The sequence below is a fragment of the Psammomys obesus genome, unplaced genomic scaffold, assembly GCF_907164565.1.
Source record: "Psammomys obesus unplaced genomic scaffold, mPsaObe1.curated_primary_1811, whole genome shotgun sequence".
Taxonomy (NCBI): domain Eukaryota; kingdom Metazoa; phylum Chordata; class Mammalia; order Rodentia; family Muridae; genus Psammomys; species Psammomys obesus.
Window position 1 is genome coordinate 12,043,714 of NW_026585626.1, and position 5,864 is coordinate 12,049,577.

The following is a 5,864-nucleotide window of genomic DNA, read 5'->3' on the forward strand; positions in this document are numbered from 1 at the left end:
AAATAACTGAAGCTTAAATTTAGCAAAGACAAAAAGGCTAAATATACATCTTCAAGTCAGTTACTGTTAACCTGAGTAAACCTTAAGAATTTATAAACCTTATTAATTAAAAGTACCTAATCAAACATATGTTGCTCCTCATTTAAAATTTTCTAGAATTTTGGTCTTGAACAGTGAGCAAAGATGTAAGTAGTTAGACATACATCTCTAAGTTGGTTTCTGTTAACCTGACTATACCTATATAACCTTGGAAATTTATTATCATAAAAAAATCCTTCCTAATCTAAAACATTTTGGGGACATGCTGTTGCCCCTTAGTCTAAAAAGAAGATGCAATGATAAGAGAGCTCAGTAGGACTAAAAAGTTTTATAATTGTTTCTTTAGTTAGTTTATATTATGTGGTCATTTAATCAAGATGGTGGTAAAGTTTCATGGACTTTCCTTTAACCTCAATAAAGATTGCTTCCAGTCACATGGTTGCTTCCATCCTGATGAGGTTATCAATCAAGATGGAGGCAAGCCACACAGCTGCTATTTAAAAACATTTATTTCCCTATGCAAGAGTTGAATCCAACTCATATTTAGTAAACAGGTCTATTTTTCTAAACAAGAATTGAATCACATACATAGTATGCTGTGGCAAATTAAGGTTACCTATGTATAGATTTTTTTTTAAAATATCAACATTTTGTTACAAATTTGAAACTAATTTTTCCTATGGATTTTTTTAAACCATACTCAATGAACTTACAAATCCTGAGATAAAGAGTTTACATAATAGTCATAAAAGATTTCTTGAGAGCAGAGAGCAAAGAAATAGTAGAGATAAAATATTTTCTAGAGTAGAAAATTGAAAAAGCTTAGAGATAAGAGACTTTTGGAAGAGTAAGGCAAATAAAGTTTAGATATAAAAGATTTTGGGGTCATTTGTATACTAACAGAAGTTATTAATTTGAGAGAATTTGAAATCAAGTGTGCCATTTTTGAGAAAGCTGTGCTGAGGCCAAACTGTTTGCAATAGTAACATAATAAGGCTTTAATGAAATCTTTTAGTCTGTGGAGGGAACTGAGTCTGAAAAGGAAAGGAGAAAGGATCAAAAACTGAACTCTGCCCAGCGGAGGGTTCCAGTAAACTCCAAGAGGGACCTGATAGACAGAGAACAGAGTCACCATGAGGGACAACAGTTAGGTTCCAAGCAGGAACTCCACCGGAGGGAAGATTTTTGTATCACATAGGCCCAGGAGAACATAGAGAAGCTGCAGAACCTCCTGGAGGGTTCTGAGAGAAAGAAAGGATGGGATCACAGACAGAAACTCCAACAGAGGGAGGGTTCCAATACTGTAGAGGGTGTAAGGTATAAGGAAGCTGTGGGACTTAGCAGGCAGCTCCTGGGGGAGATGAGGACGAGTAAAGGATGATATATAGGCCTAGTGAGGCAGAAGGAAAGATGGAGCAGGTAGTTCTGATGTGGAGGGTATGCTAAAGGGAAAACAAGCAGGAGCTCCGCTAGAGGGCCCAGGAGAATACAGAGAAACTCCAGGGCTTCAGCTCCTGGAGAGAGACAAGGAAGCTTCAGGGAGGAGCTGAGAACAAAGGGAGGAGAGGAGGAAAAGTGTTGTGGTGAGAATAATTTCAATCAGGAGCATCCACGAGTAGACTGAGAGACTTGTCAGAGAGAAATGTACAAATCACAGAGAAGAGGTGTTAAATGTACAGATTTCTATGCATACCCTATCTCCCAAATAATGACATGGAGACATATCATATTTATTAAAAGCTTCAGGCACGATAGCTGGGCAGATACTGAGCTCTTTTCTCCTGATTATGCTTGCCTTGCCTACTTTCCAACCATGTGGCCCCATTACCTGTCATTTTTGTCTTATCCTGACTATTTCTTCTCCATCTGTGTCCTCATGGTGACTCCCCTTCTCTCAGAACAAGAATTGCAACCAGATATGGGGGAGGGGGTACAGAAATCAGAATTTGAATTACACAATAACCTTATGCCTACAGAAGGCGATGGAGAACAATTATTTACAACAAACCAAAGCAGGAGATGCTTCTTAATGACAATGCCAATGTCGGGACTGTAACTAGGTCTCTGAGTACAAAAATCAGCATTGGTATACACAGGCACAAAAATATCCCTCAACAGAGAGTTCCAATAGGGCAAGGGGAGCTTTCTGGCAAATCGGTGTGTCTTTTGTAGTTGTCCAACAGAAACAAAGCAGGCAGCTCTAGTGTGACACTTAACCAGTAGAGGAAGAGAGGAGAAAACAGCTAAAGAGGTGAACTGGGAAAGGCTTTGGGAAAAGGGGAGGAGGGTTTCCCATAAAGGCAGAGGGGTAGTGTCTTAGTAGAGAGATAGAGTCAAATATGGTGGCAGAAGCTAGAAGCCTGAAGAAGCAAATGATCCATATATACCTTGGGAGAGTCAAATCAGCAGCTTGGTTCAGTTAGGAGAAGCTGTAGTGCTCATTTTTAAAATTCTCCTTTATTGGGGTATTGGGCATCTGCCTCCCTTCCACCAACCCCCCAACCTTAAATAGAAGAGACAAAAGGTTAGTGGGAAAAGAAGGCCCAGACCCCTTTACTTCTCCCACCTACTTAGGGTCTAGGGGTTCTTTTAGTGCTCTATACCAATCTCTCTCAACCGCAGATGCAGCTAGCAGCTTCCTCCATGCTGCTCCTCCTGAAATTGTTTCTCTCTGCTGCTCGAACTGCCACACAGGTCTCTGGTCTCTGATCTCTCCAAACTGCTACATGCCACACGCCAACACTGAACGCCACACCAAACGCCACTTTGTCTCTTTCTTGCTCTCATATTTATACACTCAGAGTCCCACACCACACCCCTCTCCGGGCAGCTTGTAGAAGGCTGTGACCAGCTGGCAAAAGCCACGCACTGCAGTAGACAATTAACATACGTGGACAAACTAAATCCCACTAAAATCCCACACTTGGAATTAAAACAAAAGCATATTTACATACATAACATACAAAGAAACCAAAACTTCCATTACAAGAGGCTGAGCCCATTGGGAAGGGGCTTATATATATCCCTCCAGGGTTTAGGCACCAGATGAATGAAATGAGGACTTGACATTTCCAAGGTATGATTGAGTGGGTAAAACCAGAGACATCTGGAAGAGGCCAGAGTAGGAAGAGAAAACAGTGGACAACACATGGCCAGTGGACTGAACTGGGCTATAAGAGGAGGGGAGAGGAAGTGGAGAGAGGAGGAAGAGGAGGGGAAGGACAAGGAGGAAAAGGATGAGGAAGAGAGGGGGCAAGAGGACCAAGAGCAGAGAACCAAGAGAGCACATGGCCACAGTAGCATGATTATATAGGATTATATACAGATTATGTATATAAATATATAGAATTATATATATATGAATATATATAATCAAAAGCTAGGGGAAAGGAAGCAAAGCCCATGGGCTGGAGAAATTTATGGCAGGGTGCAGGGTGAAAGGAGCTGAGAGTAGCCACAGATACCGAGTGAACCTAGAGGTCAGGCTGATACTTTGGAATGTTAATAGGCACCACAGTTAGCCATTTGTCCTAAGTTTCTTTGGTACTTAACAACTCCAATTGCAGAGATTCTACACTCTCTTTTGACGTCACATATATTGAAGAAAGCATTCATATACATAAAATCAAATTTAAAAATTAAAAATGAGTTGGGGAGTGGTGGTGCATGCCCTTAATTCCAGCACTCAGGAAGCAGAAGTAGGCTAATCTCTGAATGCTAGGCCACCCTACAGAGTGAGTTCCAATAGCCAGGGCTACATAGAGAAATCCAGTCTTGGGGGAAAATCTAGTACCTGAAGTTAAGAAAGAAAAGTCATAGTAGAGTATGAGATTATTTGGAAGGGAGGGAATTAGAGGTGGATCTAATCAAAACATTCATGTACATGTGGTATGTGTATAAATTGAAGATTTTTGGCACCAGATGTGTAAACTGAGGACATGATTGCTCCAAGGTATGTTTTGCTGGGAGCCAAAGCTATTTACTGAAGCCAAAGTCAAATAGTGAGCCAAAGCTATTTAGTGGAGACAAAGCTATTTACTGAAGCCAAAGCCAAATAGTGAGCAAAGGTCATTTAGTGGAGACCTAAAGCTATTTAGTGAAAGAGTTATCTAGGACCCTAAATCTAATAAACGAGGCTTTGATCAGACAAACAGACTTGGCTTTCTTCTTTGTACCTCTTGTTCTATCTCATTCTTTCTACCACCCCCCCACCCCCCACCCCCACCCCCGCCAACCCCCTTTAGGAACCCGCTGAACTCCCTCAGGTCGGGACATGTTTGAAAGGAAGGTTTTTATTGTAGATATGAGGGAGAGTACAGCCAGAGGCACCTGGAAAAGTCCAGAGCAGACAGAGAAAGTGGTAGACTAAATATGGCCAGCGGAGTGAACTGGCGGTGGGTTGGGTAGAGGTAGTGAGAAAGGAAGATAAAGAGTGTGGGCAAAGGAGACTGAGAGGGGCCCAATAAAGAAACACAAAAGAGAGTATGACTGAAATAGGGTTATACAAGAATGAACCGATGAGCTGGAGAAGTTTAGGGTAGGAGGTGATGTATGAAGAGCTGAGAAGAGCCACAGGTACTGAGTGAGCCAGGAGGCCAGCATTTGTTTTGCTTTGCTAATAGGCAACACAGAGAGCTCTTTGTCCCTTCTGACACTGATGAGGAAATGGCTCCTTTGGAATAAGGAATCAGGTGCCAAAATTTGAGGAGTGGGTTTTTTCACCTGGCCAGTGTGAGGATCAAGAGAATGTCTTAAATAGGTGTGCTGTGGGCAGCCTTGAACATCTTGGGCTGCTGTTCACTGGAATCTTAATAACTAGTGCTCTGGAGCCAGCTGTAGGTTAGAATGTATCATCAAACAGGTTGTAATCTTGGCCAAATAATTTGCCTTCCTCATTCATTCCACAAACATGGCAGGACTCCCGAATGCCAGGGGCGGTGCTAGGCACCGGTTTGCAAAGGTGCTTATCAATGGCTTAGGTGCTTGGGTGGTGATTTCTGATCCTAATATCGCTTGTAAGTTTATTTCAGAAAGACAGACTCCAAAGTGTTTAGTACTTGATTCAACGGGAAATTCCGATTAAACGCTAATTATTAGGGTTTGCTCCTTCCCACGCCTTACTAAACACAGGTCAACTCTCAATAAAAGCGAATTATTCTGTGAGGGTTGCTGTCTAAAGGCAGCTTTTGAACGTTAAGGGTCTTAAGTGTGAGATCCATGACACAGCCATTCCCGGGAGGGCAGGGGCATTGCCAGAGCTGTACAAGCCCTGGCCTAAACCCCTTTATTGAGTTGCTGTGAATCCCACCCGGCGAGAGTAAAACCATTACCACAACGGTTTCGACTGCGGTGTTGTGAGGCCTGTTAGTGAATCCCCAGACCGAATCTCACCGCAGTGGGAGGACAGGCCGCCTGATGGCCAGCCTGACAGCGCCCCTCGGCATTCTGCGGGCTCTGAAGAGAGCCACGTGACGAAAGTCTGGCCCACGCCCCTCAGGCTCCTCCTAGGCCTCCCAGCCGGCGCGAGCGACGCCCGGGCAGATAACAATGGCACTGGTGAGGGCGGGGCCCAGGACAGTAAACCAAGGCGGGGATGTGAGTGGGGCGGGCCAAGGGGGCCGGCGAAGACCCGTGACGCAGCCCCCTTCACTCCTGACGCTCCTGCCCGCCTTGCAGCCAGAAGCCAAAGATGTCCGCTCCGAGAGGGGGCGCTGAGGCGGGCCGACCATCAGGGCAGGAGGCCAGGTCGCGCTGGCCGAGGTCGCGTGGCTCGGGCCCCGCCCCGTGGGCGGCCCCAGTGCGGCCGCTTGGAGGGGCGGCCGCGG